The sequence below is a fragment of the Prionailurus bengalensis genome, chromosome C2, assembly GCF_016509475.1.
Source record: "Prionailurus bengalensis isolate Pbe53 chromosome C2, Fcat_Pben_1.1_paternal_pri, whole genome shotgun sequence".
NCBI classification, from domain to species: Eukaryota; Metazoa; Chordata; class Mammalia; order Carnivora; family Felidae; genus Prionailurus; species Prionailurus bengalensis.
In genome coordinates this window covers 61427945-61446693 of record NC_057350.1, presented here as the reverse complement: position 1 = coordinate 61446693, position 18749 = coordinate 61427945, and the positions used below count along the sequence as shown (strand labels likewise).

The following is an 18749-nucleotide window of genomic DNA, read 5'->3' as shown; positions in this document are numbered from 1 at the left end:
GACACTGAGGTGCTAAATATGTTGTTTAAGATTGTGCAGGGTGTTAAGTGTCTGCCGATTTGATACTGGTAGTATCATTCAGATATTATGAAATTTAGGGTTTTAGCTCATGCTCTATGGGATGATCAAAATATTGGATCCGCATTGTCCTCTTAATGTCATTCAGGCAATATAGATAAGAAGACAGAAAATTGAGACATAGGAGGATATTAAATGGCTTTTAGCAAATCACATAGCAGGGTCACAGGAAAGCTGATAAGATCTCAGACTCCTTCACTCTGAACTAGCCATGACTAGTTTTCTGACAAGAAACATTTTTCTCCTTCAGGGAATCCCAATTTTCACATTTGTAAAGGTTGGAGATTTTCGTTGAGGAAGCAATGCCTCCAGGCACTAGAAACTTTTGAAAAACTTTAAGGTTTTTAACCTCAACTTAGTAAGCCAAATATATTGATCAACATTTAACAGTTTCAGAATGTTAGAATTCTAAAATTCTTTGCTTAGACAGAAATTTCTATTTGAAACTGAAAGTAAATCATCTTCCCCCTCCTTCCTTATCTAATTGTCACTTTGTAAAACATTTAAGAATTCGGTATTTATATACATATGCAAAAATGTATACATTTGTAAAGTATTAAGTATATGGGATTTATTTGGGAAAAGTTTATACAAATAGCATCTACTTTGAAATGTTTCTGTAATAACTTCTGCTTGTCGTCATTTTCAACAAAAAGATTAAATTTCCCATTATAAGGCCGAAGACTCAAGCAGTTCATAAAGAAGGAGGGAACCAACCAGGCCAAAATTCATTGTCATTGTTACCACTAAAGTCATTGTTACCAGTCTAGGGAAAGAGCACATGAAGTTATCTTCTATACTTTAACTCCCTATCAGTTAGGATTTCCAGCTGAGAAATGAGCAGATTCTAGAAAGCTCTGGCTGCCCAGGTGAGTATGGTGCAGGCATTTCCTATGCTCACTAACTCATCTGCTAGTTTTCCCATACAAACTTGATCTTGGCCAGAGGCCATAGGGTAAGGACCAATTATGCAGGATCTAGCAAGTCCTTTATCCCAAAGAAATACCCAAAGGCGAAACTTTACATACATTTTCAAGTAAATGAGACGAGCCTGTGTGAAGCCCCTCCAATGACTCCTCCATGAAGAAATACCACATTTCACCTAGAACCAGCTTTATCACCATCAATAAATGTGTGTGGAACCTAACAATAATATTTGCTCCAATAGTCAGAAACTGGAGATGACCAAACTTAATCAAGGTCCAAAAGAGAAGAAAGTATGTGGAGAGGGCATCAGAGTGCCTGGAGTTGGAGAACACTGGTTGTTGGCTGGTGGTTGGTTAAGTTAGCAACGTCGGGTTATCTGAGGAGAGCGTGTGATTGTGCTGAGGAGTGGCTTCCCCAGTGAATCCCAAAGAAGCTTTTCCATCTCCATTAAATAAGATGTAATATTTATTGTATTATTCACTTGGAAACATAGGAATTTTTTTCTATTATTAACTGGTAAATTCCCATGTCTTCTATTTTGTCTGTCAGCTGTTTTCTTAAACACAACCATTTGGCTATATTATAAACATTCTCAAAGGATATTCTGCCAGATTACCAACTCCAATTTGCATTAGCTAAGACTTATTTACATTTATTGTCTAAGGCAGGCTTAGATAGTCCAGAAATAGTATGTCTAAGTTGTATCTGATAAGCTTTAACTTTGGATACTTAAAATGCCATGTATTGTGCACCTTTTAGGACCTAGTTTCTATATGGTGCACCTTATGTACACCATATCCTTTAATTTTCCCAAGACACCGTTTTAGAGATGAGAAAACGGAGCCCCAGACAACCTACTTCATTTGACGGAGGACACAAAGCTAGTAAGTGGCCAAGCTAGGATTAAAACGTAAGCCATTCTGACTTAAAGTCCTCTTCTCCTCTTTTAAAATCACTCACTCATTCTGCTTCTAAAAGTGGACAAGTTTCTGCATTATCTTCTACAAGTCTATGGAGTTTTAACAAGGGTGAAGGGGGCTGTCGTGGCATATGGCTTTTGGTGCTAGTTTTTATCACCTAAAACATTCGAGCTTGTTGTCAGTTAATCTCTCAGTGCAGCCTACTAGCTTGTTGATACCCTAAACACTACTTTCCAGTCTTATTTTGTGAGACATGCCTCTCAGTAGTTACAGTTTAGTTTAATTTTCAAATTAACCTAAAACCACCTTAATTTTGCTAGAATAAAAATAATAACATAAACACATGTGTGACTATGTAACTATAAAGTAATGGAACTGATCTTCGGTGGGTATTAGTGACACTGGTCTCATATTTAGAATGAATGCACATAGTGCACATCCAGATTCGCTACCTGTGAGTTTCATAATCTGTTAAACGTAGATGGTACTAGGACCTACTTCATAATATCATTGTGAAGGTTAAATAAGATAATATATCCAAAGTTCTAGGAGCTCAATAAATATCTATTAAATGGATGAATACATGGTATCAGTTCTTTAAACTGACTATGTGTTACTGATCTTTGGCAAATGCAGTATTCTGGCTACTGCCTCACATTTTGAATTTAATATAAAACAAAATGTTCAATGTCATTAGGAATCGTACACAATTTGCAGAACCACTTATTGATTCTGAAAGAGCCTTTTTGGGGAGTTGGGAGTATCATTTCTTTTCCTCAAGATTTTTATCCTTAGTACAGTATGGCCTGCCTTTTGTGACTAGAGTTGTATGTGTGACCACCAAGTGGATATAGATTTTCCCCTCTCTTTAATAGTCATGTAGATATGACTTATCTTTTGGTACAATGAAAACAGAAGCTGTCCAAGTATGTACAGTAAAAGAAGATAAATGGCCTGGACGAAACAAAAAGGTAGTGTGTGTCACGAGTGCTTCCTACTTGTCTGACCCAACGGAAACTCACTGAAAGTAACACATTAAAAGTAAGAAAGACATATATTGTCACTATTTGTCCCAGTCCTGGAGATGCTGCATACTTATCTGATGACGTCAAGATATTATAGTTTGCAGGAGCTTTTTTTCCTTTGTTAATTTATTTTTAAATCCTGAAATGTTTGCTATTATGGATCTGAAATTACCATGCTTTAAATACCACAGTTTCTAACTGGTCATCTAATTCTAGTAAGAGTAAAGAGTTAAAAGGGTTAAAAGGGTTCAAAGGTTTGCCTCTCCCTAGAATATTCTTCCTACCAGTGATATTCCCACTCTTCCATTAGGAATAGTCCATATATTACTTCTAGGAGCTCTGTTTCCTACTTTTATGCATATTTGTATCACTGCTCTCGCTATATTGTATTATTCTGTTTTCACATTAGCTATGTATTTTTTCTTTTAGAGTCTAGTGACTAAATTGTAAGTTTCTTGAAGACAAGCCCTGTGTTATTATTATTTTTTAATATCTAGATATCCAGTATTACTACTTAGTTGTTCCTAGCATAAAGTAGGTGTTCAATAAATATGCATCCAATAAATTAATGAACTTGCAATGACACACATACACACACACATTAGATTAGGGTCACGAATACAATTTCCTATGTCTTTGCATATTTTTCAACTGCTTATGAATGTTTTAACTTGCTTATGAAGAGATTGATATGTTTCTGAGTGTTCTAGTCACGTTGGGGGAAATTTTCTAATCTTTGGGGGAAAAAAATTACCTTTCCATATTCTTTGCTTTTAGTCTGAGCGTCTCTTTTGCACGTGGACTCAGGTGTGCTATCAAGTACTGATTACTTGATGGAACCACAGAGACAGTGTTACAAATCTTTTTTATTTGCATGCTGTTTGGTGGCTTTGTTCAAGCATATTATCTGTATGTGGGGGAGAAAAAAAACAAGGGTTGTGTCAGTTCACTAGAAAAGTCTTACTTGCATAAAAAACTCTCAGCATTTAATACAGTGCTTGGCATATAGTTGGGATTCAATAAATGTGGAATGCATGAACAAATCAGCCATTATTATTCACTGTTTTGAGGATGAGGTATGAGATTTCTTTTAAAAAGACTAAGTGAAATGCCCAGTGTCAGACAGCAGAATAAGAGAGTATCTGACACTCGTAACTCTTACCTCTGTGTTTCTAGACTGTTACGCAGGCTCACTGAGAAGTGCCTTATATGTCTGATTTCTCAACTTCACCCTGCAGTAAACTTTTGCAATCTGGAGGCTAGAGACCTCTTTTGTAAATGTTGTCTGCCTGAAATGCATTGGCACCGAGGAGGCCTTAGCAGATAAAGTGGAGGAACATATGGCTCCCATCTGAATACAAATTGGTGGACATAACGTGGTAATTCAGCTGAGATGTCCTCTATATTGTAAACTGAAAGAGTATGATTAGAGGTGTTTATAAACGGCGTCTGAATTTCCCCCCCACACCCCTCCCCACCCCCTTTCACTGTAGTTTTATCGGCCTGAATCATAGCCATCTAGCGTCCCAGTCTCACTGTGTTATTTGTTAAAATGGCCAGCGTGAGGAATTATTAATTAAAGCTAACAAATCACCCTGACGAGCTGTGCCCTGGCATGGCTGAAGGTTGATTGGCGAAAGTGTTCTCCTTTGGAGAAAAGACTTTTTGTGCTCGTGACGCAGTCAGGGACGGATTATTGAATATGCAAGTTAGAAGAAAAATCACAGGACAAGCAAATTGAGTATTTACTGGCAAATAATTGCTCTCTTAAGCTGTGGCTCTCTTCCTAAATTCTTAACATTCCCGAGGGTTAGAAAGAAACACAGAAAAATGCATCGGTACAGAGTACATTTCAAAAAAAATACATAGGCTGATGTTTCAGACTTGTGCAGGTAAGTGTGATTGTGTGTGCATGGAAAGTGAAAGAACAAGGGGAAGCAAGGGAGAGATGGGGGGAGTTTTTAATCTGGTGGGCTTTTAACATCAATTTGTTGTTTATTAGAATACTGCTCGGTGTATTTCTAAGTTGACTGAGAATTTAGTTTCAGTGCTGCATTTACGGTGAAAGTTAGAGAAACGAGAGAGACTGTTTTCTTAGAGTTACTTTATGTCTTTATCAGCAGAAGGATATGTGTTAATATTTTGCCCCAATAATAGTTATAAACTTTGCTCCGGTATTTGTGGATACCTGTATAAAATTATCTCCTGAGTTAGGTCTCTTTAGTTATTCTCAACATTTAATTATGACCTGTTTTAACAGTGTCCCAAACATATTTGGATACAACGATTGCATTTATTTTTTGAAGTAAACTCAGTTGTGCATTTGCACCAGGCTAGTCCTTGTTCAGAATTCCGAAAGGGACATTACAGTTCTGGAATAGTTACTTAAACGTCAGGCTTCTGTAATAACAAAAGTGTCCTTATTATCAATTGTGTGCTCTTTTTATCTGAAATGTTGATCACGTTACTGAGTTTTGTAGACGTTGTGAAATAAGTGAGACTAGTTTAGAGGCTATTTCAAAACCAAATTTAAATGTATCAAAATATAAGTATAGAAATAAAGGCTCATTCCACGTATAAAATGTAGGCAGTAAGAAACAGAGATACTCTGCTAAGTATATAGCTAGTTTATATGAACAGCATTATCAAAATATGTATATCCACTGAGGGTAAATTCTATATTCTGTGAAAACCTAGAAAATTTGCTTTCATTGACAACAAGCTGTTTTTGAAATGAGAATAATTGGCTGGCGAAACAGCATTTTAGGGTTATAATAACTATGAATAACATGGATTTAAAACAAAGACATAAACATAATTTAAACTAAATTAACTAATTAATAATTGCAAAGTGCTTTAATGATACAACATCTACATGATAGTAATAATAGTGGGAATAATAATAAAAATGGAAAATCTGGCAATCACCCAGAAATTAGATCAGATGACTCAAAAAGTTTTAGAGAATGAGAAATTTAAAATATAAATATAAGAAACTTGTATTTTACCTTCTAATCTATTCCTTGAACCATGCAATATTGTGTTGGATTTTTCCTTACTATATCTTACTTTATTAAAAAGTATCGTTTGTCTTTGTATGTAGAATAGAGCTCATAAGAAAGTTTAGAAAATGTGTATTTTTAAGGTTTAATTCCCACTGGATAACCTTCTGTCCTCATATTTCCTCCTTAAAGTTTCTTGTGACTATTTGAGGGCACAATTTGGTCCATTATTTTGGAATAGCAAAGGGGGCATTTAAAGCATATGTTCAGAGACTAAACCATCTGCCGGCTTTATTATGAATACCACAGAATTATGAGGACTTGGAAAGGCTCAAAAATTGAACCAGAGTTCTATGCAAGATTAAAAAAAATCTACAACGCTTTGATTTTAAAAAGTGTTTTGCAGCCACTTACTTTTGCTAAGTATTTTCATGAGTCTTTTATGGGCGAATAGTATCATTACACCCTTTTGATATGTACGGAATGCCTGGCAAAGTGTAGTCAAGTGACATGAATCTATGGGAAGGTAATGGTAATAATATTTTCTCTCTGATTTAACCCACTAAATTTAAGTGCCTTTTGGAATTTGGGGTTGACTTGTCAATAGTGAAACTCTCAGTGAATTGGAGAAACATAAAATGGTGACTGCTGGAACAAAAACGAAGTCCAGCTGCAAGCTTCTGGACTATCTACAAATAAGTTGCAAGAGACGTGCAGAGGGCACACTAAAGAGCACTTCTATAACCTAATTGTGATGTAATGAAAGTATGAATCAGCTATTGGTTGCCCATGCTGGGGGGAAGCCCCCTAAAATGAGCATAACTTGACATTATTCCAGGGTAGTACTATGTTTCTTTGGCATCTGGAAGGATATGAGATCTGGAAATTAATATAAGAACAAAAATCACATTGAAATCCCAAACATAATGGCATTGCAGCCCAGAGCCATCACATAAAGACAAATCAAGATGAGTATCAGTGTTAAGGTGTCTAGTGCCCAGTAGGAGTACTTTTAACTTACCTGCATTTTACTAAAATCAGTCTGAGACTAGCTAGACCATTATTATAAGAAATGCAGAAACCAACTTGACTTACTGGTGTTGAGATGACCTATCAGTCCCTTTGCTTAATGAAAATTATTTAATTAAAAGAAAATAATAATGGAGGTAAAGGACTAAGGTGTTTGGTTTGAAGATTCTAAATAAAATGTGTGTAAATACTATAAGTAGATTACATGTATACACACATATTATTACATGTATACGTATAAAATTTTGTAAAAGCAACATGTTTTCAAAATTGTGCACTTTGCTAGGCAGATTAAGCCTAGGACTTTTTATGTACAGTTAGTCTAAAGACTGAACACACATATTTTAACACAGGTATAGTTGACTTTCCGTTCTTGAGGGATGTCAGAATCAATGCTGTGGTGCTGAGAATACCTATGTTGAAATTCATATGGATTTTCTCATAGAGATATTTTAATTTTATGCCTCCCTAAATTGCAATCCTACAAATAATCTAGTGAACCTCTTAGCCCAAAGACTACAAAATATTTCCATTATTTCAGGGGGCTAGTTTTTTTTTTAATTTTGAGTGAGTTTGACATATATATATATATATATGTACATATATATATATATATATACCTAGCGCACACACACACACACACACACACACACACACTTTTTGTTTTGTTTTCTTCATTTCTTTCTGCCTCCTGTTCCCATGAGGGAATTAAAATGGCTGACAAAGGAAACGAAATAGACAGTACAGTGAAATCTATGAATTGGAAGTAGATAAGAACGATAAACAAAACAAAACCATAAACAAGGGCAAGGACATAAAAGTGGAATCAGGAGTGAAGTCACTGTACAAATTACATTCAGGGAAGTGCTATACATTTGTCTTTAAACTTCCTTGCAGCCAAAACAAAGAGAAAACCATGACAGGTTTTCCAACGTTCATAAGAATATAAAATAAATTCCCTCATTGATTGCTAGAGCTTGTAAAAAATGACCGACCCTGAGTTTTTAGAGAACTCACTGGTAAGACAACTCCTCTTGAAAACAATTATAGGCTGTGGAGACCTAAACGCCAGGACAGAGGCAGAAGCCATACCTTCCCTGGGACATGTGTGGAGAAGTAGACTAATCTCCTTTCAATCCTAGAGGATGAGTTTCTAGGGGAGCAAAAAAGCTATGATTAGTGCAGTGATGTTGGCAAGACCAAGATCTTATGGCAAATTGGGAGTTAAGGGGGGAATTTTAAAAATTATTTCATATAAATGTACATGTATATTTTATTAGTAAACCAAAGATTTGGAAGGCACCAGCATTTATAATAGCCATTAAAACACATTTTATCAAATAAACCTCTTGAATCAGCATTGCTTCCCTAAGTTGGTCATGAAACGCTGCTGCCCTGCTGACATTCTTCCCCTTTTACTTTAAGCTCACTGCCAATCTTTGTCAAGTTTTCAGAGGAAACTCTTCTAGCTTACAATGTAATGTTTCTTGCCCTTGCATCCTCCCCTGGTTCATTTTCAAAAGTCTTCGCAAACTGCATGGTCTTTTCACAGGTAAATTTGATGGTTAAGTCACATTGAATAGGCTAGTCTTTTCTCCATATTGAAAAGGTGAAGCATAAGGATTTTTTTTCACATTATCTTTGTAACTCAACCCACAGTAATAGTCCAAGGACCTAGCCTTTGCTAGGCTGCTTGTCAAAATGAAGATTCCTGGGCCTCATTACAGAATTTCTGAATTAGAAGCTCTGAGGAGGGAGTCCAGAGATCTATAATTTAGAAAGCTGCCCAGCTTAGCTATGCACACTCAGTTTGTAAACCAGTGTTTTGAGATTTTGACTGTAAAATTTCTGGTATATGAGCATAAAATGGGAGGATTTCCATACCACAGTTTATGAGAGTTTATTATATTAACACTAACTAAAACACTAATGCATGTTCAATTTAATAAGTGATGATTACCTGCTAATAAAATTGGAAAGATCAAGCTTAGAAAAACTCTGCATTTTTTGAACCCTTTAAGCCATATCTCAGAGTTGTATAAAACATTATTTAATTTTTTTAGATACCATTTGTTGAAAACTACTATATGGTAAGTCATATGTTGTATCTCTGGATACTAGACATACAAAGATGTATAGGAACTGGAAAGTCTGTTATCTGCAAAAACTCATAATCTAGGGTAATTTATTATCACTAGAATATTTTCTTCTCCATACTAGGGTGAGTATGAATTGCCACAGAATCTCCTCTTGAGCAAAACTCAAGATTTACATTGTATCATATCAGTATAAGTATACATTTGCTGGCAGCAATTTCATATAGAAGAATCCTGCTACAATTTGGAAACTGCAAAACATAAGTGAGGCTTACAGGGTCCACCATCTTCCCTGTCAGCAGAGATTGTATCCCCCAGGAGTGAGATGGGAGGTATCACTGGGACCTTCTAATTCCATTTCTCCCATCGCCACTCAGTGATTTGTTACCACTATACTCTTTGAGAGGAGGGAAGAAATACGTTAGTGAGTGTACCTGACAATATGAGGACTTCTGTGTCTGTTTCCATTGCCCCTCTCGGGGCTCAGCTGATGGGTAGGAAATACTGGAGTCTATATGGCAGCAGCCTCTCTAGTTGGTAGGCAGGACAAATTATGGAGGGTCTCAAGCTGCTCTCACCTAGTACTCTTCCCCCAAGTCTCAGAAGTGGGTATCAGTAGGCTAGCAGGGACATATTGTCCATGAAGAAATTGGGTAGTTGGGTCTGAGGAACAGGATGAGAGCTTGCAATCTCATTGCTGATTCATGTTTTTCTGGAAGAGTACCGAAAACACCCGCCCCTTTTATTATTTCCAGAACAATATGAGAAATATTGTGAGAACTTCTATATCGTTTTTTCTTCCTTTTTTAAAAACACACACTGAATATTTAGTTCATGTTCTCTTCTAACAACCAGAGATACAGTGGTGAATAAAATCAAGTTTACACCTTCATGAACTTTATATTAGGGTATGTAGGATATTAGTGATAGAAAGTAAAATTGCTAAATGTAAAATGTAGAGTAATATAAATATGAAAAAATATGCTTCATTTTTGAGACTTTGCCTACTGCATTTGCCATGACTTTCAATTATATTCATGATGTTTCAGAATGTGTTTGTATGAATCTGTGTGTGAATCTATCTGTTGACCTACCTACCTATCTACCTACCATCTACCTTAATGCATTTATAAACTTCATAAACAGAGAAGACAATTCAGCATACTCCTAGTTCTGGGAAGCCTTTTCTTAGGGAGACCGGTATATAATGTAAAGGGAGAAAGCAAGGACCAAAAAGTGTGCAGTCAACCACAAGATCTTTTTTTTTTCATTTTCTTTTTCTTTTCTTTTTTTTTTTTTTTTTGCTTGTTCATGGTGTGTGTGTGTGTGTGTGTGTGTGTGTGTGTGTTTGCGTGTGTGTGTATGTGTTCTGTGTTGTCTGTTTGTTTTTAATGAACTGAATGCAAGTCACCCTAGATGCCCAGGGGTCTAAATTAAGGTAAATAAGTTCTGGGGTCAGTCTTCACAGGACTAACGGTAGAAAAGACACTTAGCAGTAGTATGTAGCTTTGATAGGGTTCTATGGACGACAGAGTAAGGAGTACTGTCCTAGAATAGATCAGAGTAGAGCAACAGGAAAGGTTTCCCAGAGGGAGTCATGTTTTAACTGAGACTAACAATCTAACAGTAAAACAAAACAAAAAGAATTTTTTAAAGTAAAGCTCTAATTTTTCACTTGATCACCTAAGTAACATATGCCCTTGGTGAAAATATTTTTGACAATTGGACAACATATTTTTTTTTAAAGAAGGTGGGAAGGGAAATCACCTATTAACTCCGTACCTAGAGAAACCATTGTTAACAATCAGCAGATACTTTTTTGAACATGTATTATGTTCTAGGGTTATGCCAACCGGCCACTGTCGTCTCAGAAGGGAGCATTTTAATTAGCAGGCAGTATGAATAGCAGCAACTCAAATTGTAACTCTTGTTCGCTGTCTTCAGATTTGGGCTTATAAACCAGCTGGATCCCGTTCTCGTTGATGTAGATAGACTGGCACAAATGCAGTATTCTCCTGCACACACATCAGAGCACCTGCCCTAACCCCTACCTAATGTAGTTGTGAGAGTCAGACTCACTAGGTTCAAATTTTGGCTCTGTTTCTCCATCTGTATGGTCTTGTGCAAGTTACTTGACCTCTCTGTGTCTCGGTGTTTTTCTCTGTTGAATTGGATTATCAACAGTATATACTTAATGACTTTGTGAGATATTTTCAGAACTGAATAAGATAGTGTGTGTAAAGTGTTAATCACAGTACTTGGCACATAGTAGAGTATTCAACAAATGCTATTATTGTTATGATGCTGATTATTATTATTATTATTATTATTACTATTACAGTTATTTTCATTATCAAGAAAAGTTGCCAAAAATATATTTTGTCCAGTGCAACTCCATTATCACTACTGACAAAACAACTCAAAACACATTTCCTACTGGGGGCGGGGGGGTAGGTCAGAGATATCATCTTTGCGACACACATTAAGAATCTGGGTTTATAGCTGAAAATTATAATATAATTTAGCTCAGTAGATAAATGACATTATGCAGACTAATTTTCTGTTTCTAGGTAGAAATGATGTTTAAATCTGCCTTAAATGACCTTCATGTTACAGATTTTGTTTCAACAATTTGTGACTAACTAGTTTGTTTTATTAAAAGGAACTTTTAAGTCCAAAGCTCATGTTTTTCACACAGTGCTACATTTCTTTATACCATCAGTGGCTGAAAAAGATGAGAAAGACAATTTTAGCTAAAGAGGCATCTTCAGGAAGGAGAAGATTCTGCATTGTAGATCTGCATTTTAACATGATAGTGAACAAAGATATCTAGCCTACCATGTACCACATAGTAGGCGCTTAAAGAATTGTTTAAATTGAATTACATTTTATAAGAAAAGACATGTGCACATCAGTGTAGGTGTTCTGTGGAAATGCAAAAAAGATTTTAAGAGAATGACAACACAAGGGAATAACAATGTATTAGAAAAAAAGCAGTTGTATGCAATCTTGACAACACTTTATGGTAACTTTCTAAAACTGTAGGCCTGCCTCTGTATGAAAGGAAGACGTACATAGTGAAAAAGAATGCAGGTTCCATACTTGCACAGCCATGTTTTTGGTCATTGCCTCTACCATTCAAACTGCATGCTCTTGGATGTGCTGTTTCTTGGGTCTAAGGGCTCAAGTGGAAAATGGAGCAATAGTGGGCTCATTCCATGGTATGGGTGTATAGTGCCTACAAGTGCTCTTGGAACATAATGGGTAACTCAGTAAATGATATCCACTAGTGACAGCAATGACAACAAGAAAACATAACAGTCCTGGGTACAATGAATATAATTCATCATATAATAAATTTATAATTCATACGTGTTAATATAAAAATACTAATACTTACAATTGTTTTGCTTAATGTTTGACACACAGTAGGAACTCTATGCGTAAACTTTACCTTTTCAAATGCAAAATCATTTGCATTTTTCAAATGCAAAATTTGCTTTAGCTCTTCTAGTGAAATGAAAATAGAATTCAAAAATCTAAAACTAACTTTATCTTTTGAAAAAAAAGTGACAATAAAAGCAAAAGCCACCAAAGAATTTGTTACTAAAATAGTCAAATAATTTGGACTTGATGCAAATAAAGAGCAGGGATAACACTCTGCTTCAAATAGGAGAAAAAGTGAATTAACTTGAGAAACTCTTGGGTGACCCCTAATTTGAATAGTATTAATTGGAAGTATTTTAAAGATCAAAAGGCTATTATTGCTAGTTGCAGTGGTAGCTACATATGGAAAATGGCTGCAGAGATTCACGATACAAAAATAGTTCATTGCTAAATTCGAAATTCTGTTAATGTCACAAACAGTGGGATGTGAAACACAAATGAATTGTGATGACAGTTGAGTCCCAAGCTGCCTATTTTTTTCCCTCCGAGCTGCCCATATTTGGTTTTATATTTTCCTCAGTCCTGATTTAACCCATCAATATTTGTATTTTCTGAATCTAGCACCACCTTGGAACATCCACTTAAGGATTCTACTCCTAACTGCTTCTCAGTTCCTAGGAATTTTGCTCTCACTGCTTTTCTTCCCACAGGTATGTATTCTTGAGCCTTTCCCTCTCACGTCAGAGTCAGAGTTTCCATCACTTTTTAACTTACAGTCTTCTGGGACTCAATATTGCTCTTTCCTCCTCCATTCCTTGCAAGTGTTTAGAGTGTCATGCCATCCTTCTTCATCTGCAGGGCAGATTTCTAATCCACGTTGCTTTGACTTGGGGGGGGGGGGGCACTTCCTGTCATCCTGATCAGCTGCAGTCATTTCCTGCCATAGTTTTTAAAAAACCTGGTTTTAAAACGTCTCTCTTATCTTTTGCGCTTGATGGTCTCTCTGATCCTAGATTTGGGGGGACAAGACTAGATACACTATTTTATGAACTGAATAAAGCCCCCTTTTAAATGCAACAATTCTATGTAACTCTAAGCTGTCTTGGCTTTGGGGAAATGTCATTTAAGAATCTCTGAAGAGTAAAAAAAAAAGAATCTCTGAAGAGTATTGTTAAAATGACCAAATTATTTCGTCTTGATGGATTTTGTAGCGTGGATACCAGATGTACCTCACAGAGCAATAGTGTGCCTAAATATGTTTTATCTGGATTTACTGCAGGCAGTGATTCAGCTGCCTTTTATTGAGTGACCTCTCTACACCAAGCATTTTACTTTTAATTTTTAAAACAATCCTGTGAGATAGGTACCATTATCTTTACTTAATAGGTAAGAAAACTTTGACCTAGAGAGGTTAAATGACTTATTAAAGGGTGGAAATAGGATACAAACTCAAGGTTCTAAGACTCTGAAATCCATCCTTTCTCCATTACCAAATGTTTGTGCCTGGTTTTATGTTTACCTTGTTGGGAGTGGGAGAGAAGGTTATCGTATAATTTAATTGGGGGCATGGCCAATTTCATCAAAGCAAACAAAGTGGCGATGAGATTTTACTGTGTTATGATTTTAATAGAAATATGAACCCCAAGATATGGGTTCACTGGATCTCCAGAAGGGTGAGGCACATGAATCCAGGCAGCTTTCTGGAGTGCTTCCTTTGGCTTTAGGAGACAAGTTATTACTAGCTCTGAAGAAACCGGAGCTTAAAATGGGTGGTGCATAGACCAAGGGTTTTTGACTTCTGGTGAAAAGCCTTCTGTGACTTGTCCTAGTCTTTTTTCCTAAAATTAAAATCTGCTGGTTATTGTCAACAATTGTATTCCATAGACCCTTTTCCCACCAACTTTCTGGAAGGATTAGTAGTAGTAGTACCATAATGTTTAGCATTTTTTTTAAAGCAAACACTTAATACATTTTTAATCCATTCATTGTCAATCTATATATTTCTCTTTTGAGCACTAATACCGCTTTTAGATGCCTCTTTACAGTTTACAGTTTGGAAAATACATACCAAAAAAAAAAAGGCACATTGCTTTTTCCATAGAGTCAATGAAAATAGAGATAATTTAGCCACAGTTTCTGCATACAGTAAAGACTTGGTAGGACTCCCTTTCAGATTGAGAATCGTTATTTTTCAGGGTAATACTTAGGCCTGATTTTCTAATTTGCCCTTGTGCAGTTGGACCATGAGGTGCCAGTTTGCACTCTGAGCCCTGAGACATTGCTTTGAGTAAGGACTTGGGGGTTAGCATAGATTGGCTTAGTGTATTATTGTACCACTTACTTCATTTGGGTCAGTTCTTCTAAGAGGAGCTCCTGAAATTTCCCCAGAACTTGGAGTGAAATTTTAGCTAAAATAATTAATAATAATAATAATAATAATAATAATAATAGAAGGAAAGAAAAGAAAAGAAAAGAAAAGAAAAGAAAAGAAAAGAAAAGAAAAGAAAAGAAAAAAGAATAGCAAAAACCTTGGAATCATCTTTCTTCAGATATGTCCCTAAAAAGAAAAATAGGAAAACTTTATTGTCCAATGCCAAGTTTTGGATTGCACAGTATGAGGTTTTTCCCAGGCTGCGTCTCTCATGTTTGCCTCTCCTCCAGTCACAGCAAACGTTTCAATGTCCTTCTCTCAAACTTGAGCCATTGCCAATTTTGGTATGTGTCTTCACCATGTTTTATTACTCTAAATTTGAAATGAGGTAAGTATTTCATTCTTTCACTTTTTGAAGATTCAGCAAGGTATATTATGCATTTATCAATAATCACTGTCAAACTTGGCCCCAAATCTTCTTTTTAAACAAATATTGTCATTTTCTATGAAGCTGAATACCTTTGCCTATTTTCACCTTTCTCTTGATCCCCAAATTCTTCAACTTTTATTCTTCTCTGGAGAGCATTGAGTCCTGGAAATACAAGTGAAAATTAACTGTTTTAGAAGATTAGCATAGGAAAGTGCTGTTTTTTGCTGTATTCAAAATGGACTTCCTTTCATGCTGTTTGCATAGATATTGCATAGATATAAGGCATATTCACAGATAGTATTAAAAACATGGAGGAAAATTCCTCATATAGATATCTTTCCCACAATGAATTTTTTTAAATATTTATTTATTTTGGGAGAGAGAGCCAGGGAATGGCAGAGAGAGAGAGAAAGAGAGAGAGAGAGAGAGAGAGAGAGAGAGAGGATCCCAAACAGGCTCTGCACTGTCAGCACAGAACCCAAGGTGGAGCTTGAACTCTCAAAATGCTAGATCATGACCTGAGCCAAAACCAAGAGTTGGATGCTTAACCGATTGAACCACACAGACCCCTCCCTCCCACCCCACTCCGTAACGAATTTTGAGCACGAGAAAATATCTTTCCAACAGCGAGATATCATGTTGTGCTTGGTAAACTTTAACATTTGCATCCCTTGGTGTTCATCTTTATGAAAAATACTGAAGACTTACGACCTCTTTTTCCTTTTAGCTGCACAGACTCAATGTAATATATTTTGAATATAGATTCAATATGGTTATAATCCCAATCATACCACATTTAAAAGCAAAGTTCTAGACTGTGTTTCTTTGCCAGCATGACTCCTCAAAGAAAACGAAACCAGCCCTAACAAAACTGTCCTTGAAACAGAGTAAAATGGGGCTCGCAAGAGCTGTTTTGAAAAATGGTTTGAACAGTGACTAACGACCAATTTTTCAAACACGGTTGCAGCCATTTCAAGCTGTAGAGTGGACAGTCCACGGGGGAAAATCAATAAGGGGAAAAGATTTCTGTCACAGAAAAAAAAAAAAAGAAAACTAAAAATACCATTAAGACCAATTCCTTCTCTATGCGTCTATTATTGCATTCCACTAAAAGGTGCTGAAAAAAAATCAACCAAGTTCTACTAAAATGAAGTGTCCAGACAAGCAAGTCTGTAAATAATTAAAAGAATAAACTAAAGTAGAAAAAAGGGAATGGGGGTGGGTAGGGAGATCAAGTAATTAAAATGTTAAGTGTACTAAAAGCAGAAAACTCAGGGAGAGAAAGAACTTGTTCTTTAAAAGAAGATACTTTCCATCCTTCACCAGTAGTACAGAATTGATAGTCTGATAATAGAAGCCCTTTCGGTAGCATTGGTTGGAAGAACACTGTCTTCAAAAAGGTTTCACGAGGTATTCAGTTGCCCAGGGCAATCTGATCAGAGTGTCCTTGTTTCTAGAATTGAGTAAAACAAATCAGGATGAACAACATATGGTTTAATAGTTAACTTTTAGAACAAGGGACAGGAAGATGCTTTTATGCCACAGTCCCAGCGTTCGTTCCAATCTCATTACTAAGGTCTGTTCTGAGAGCATTTACAGCTTTCCGGAGAGTCTGACTTGGGCTGAATCTTGAAGATAGAAATATAACCTTAACGACCTCCTTGTCCTGGAGTCTCCCTTAATACAGGTGAATCTTTGTGATAAAACATGCTCTAGGATCCCAAGTATTTGTATTAATATCATTGTTAATAATATTATTACTCCTTTCTTATGTTGGTAATGATCTCTCCGTTTTCCTATTCTAGAAATAAGTGAAAGTTTTGTGAATATGCAGAGTTGCTTTCTCTTTCTCTGAGAAAGTTTACGTGTCTTCTTCCAAGTTGGAAATTTGAGATATTTTGAAATATAGCTGTATGTGCAAGTCCAATCCTGCTTTTTAAGACCAGAGGCAGAAAAGATTTTAGAAACAATCTTTTATTTGACAAAGAAAGAGGACAAAGGAAGGGAGAGAATTGTGTACTTTGGCTGATTCAGTTTTCAGTGCTCGGTATTATTTGGCTAGTGGTCTTTTTATCAAGGTCTCTGCTTTCTCGGAATCCGGATCAGACTCTTGCCCTATGTCTAAAAGAATCTCCCCCAACTCTTAGCATCTTCTCCATGTCTTCAAAAGTAAAGTGATCATGGACTAGGATTTAGTATACCTAATGAATGGGCCATGGATATGAACAAGTACGAAGGGAAAATAACATCAAAATCGAAGGCAGTTCATTAGAAGCACTGAGAGGTCAGGGAACTGTTGGAAAAATCTGGTATGGAGTTGCTGTTAGTGATGTAGCTAAACTCAAGAGCAATAACAACAAAGAAAACGCCCTCTCCCCAATTCCATTTAAAAAGAACCACCATTGTAAAAACAGCCCAGGAAAGAGACAGCACATATCTCTATTTTTGGTGTCTGACCATATATCTTCATTGTAGCCCTTCTGCCACACATTAACAGTCACTCATCCCTTGTGTTTCTCAAAGATCACCTTTGTGCAAGTCTCCAAAGCTGTTCTACCAGTGTTACTATTTCTTCTTCATCCACTCCTTTTATTTGAGCTCTTTTTTTCCCCTGTGTGCAAAGAGGCTCTTTCTCTAGTCTCTTTGAACACATTTCCCATTTCATTAGGACAGATGGGTGTTTCTATATGATGTCTTTTAAAGTGATAAGATGGCAAGAATAGATTTTGAACAATATTTTACCAGTGTTATGGAAAAATTAGCAACTGTATATTCTATATACACACACAGAAGCTGCATAAAATGCAAATTCTATTCATGTCTGATCTCTTCTGCATTTATATAGTGACTATTGCTATGGCATCTAGGCACTTTATGTTATTTCCTCTTATTATTATTTACCACCTGATCATTGCAAAGTGCTTTTTACAATCAGAGAATTTCATTAACAGCCCATTCCCTGTCTTTGTTTTTCTGCACCCTTGCATGTAAAAGTATCAAGCATCTTAGTAGCTGTATCAGATAAATTACAGCAAAAAAAAAAAAAATAGAGTGCTTCTGACAGAAGCATGGGGAAGAAAACCATTCCAAAGCATCTCCTAAAATCCAGTTTATGATATATCTTATCCAAATAATAATATTACAGAAATAATTATAGAAACATTAGAGATTGAACCCAACTGCTAGATATGCACTTTTATTTATCATGGTTTCCACCGTTGCAGTAATCAGAATTATGAGGTGAGCAAGGGGAGTATTGTCTGCACTTCACACAAAGAGCGGTCTGGGCAATTGCCCTTTTTCACTATAGAAAGCTTGGGACTTCTTATTGCTTCCAGAGCTGCCTTTAGCCCCTAATTATAGAAGTCAATCCATTTTAAAATTTGAAAAGGCACTGTTAAAATTTTTTTAAGCTAAGAAGATAGAGATTTGTTTATAAAAAGGTTCATTGTGATTATAGATGAAAGTGCGTGGTTGGTACCTT

General features: G+C 36.1%; 1 protein-coding gene across 5 annotated transcripts in view; it reads left to right on the top strand.

Annotated features, from left to right (window-relative positions):
• Positions 1–18749, top strand: part of ZBTB20 (zinc finger and BTB domain containing 20) — a 785615-nt gene that overhangs the window by 345578 nt on the left and 421288 nt on the right. Inside the window, exons 1-2 of one of the 5 annotated variants that reach the window (XM_043595984.1) lie at positions 3168–4842; positions 13086–13174. The exons of 3 other annotated variants lie outside the window; for them this stretch is intronic. The gene's annotated coding sequence lies outside the window, so the exon portion shown is untranslated. Of the gene's footprint in view, positions 1–3167; positions 4843–7536; positions 13175–18749 lie in introns of those variants that run through there. One more of the 5 variants, XM_043595983.1, reaches the window with a different exon arrangement.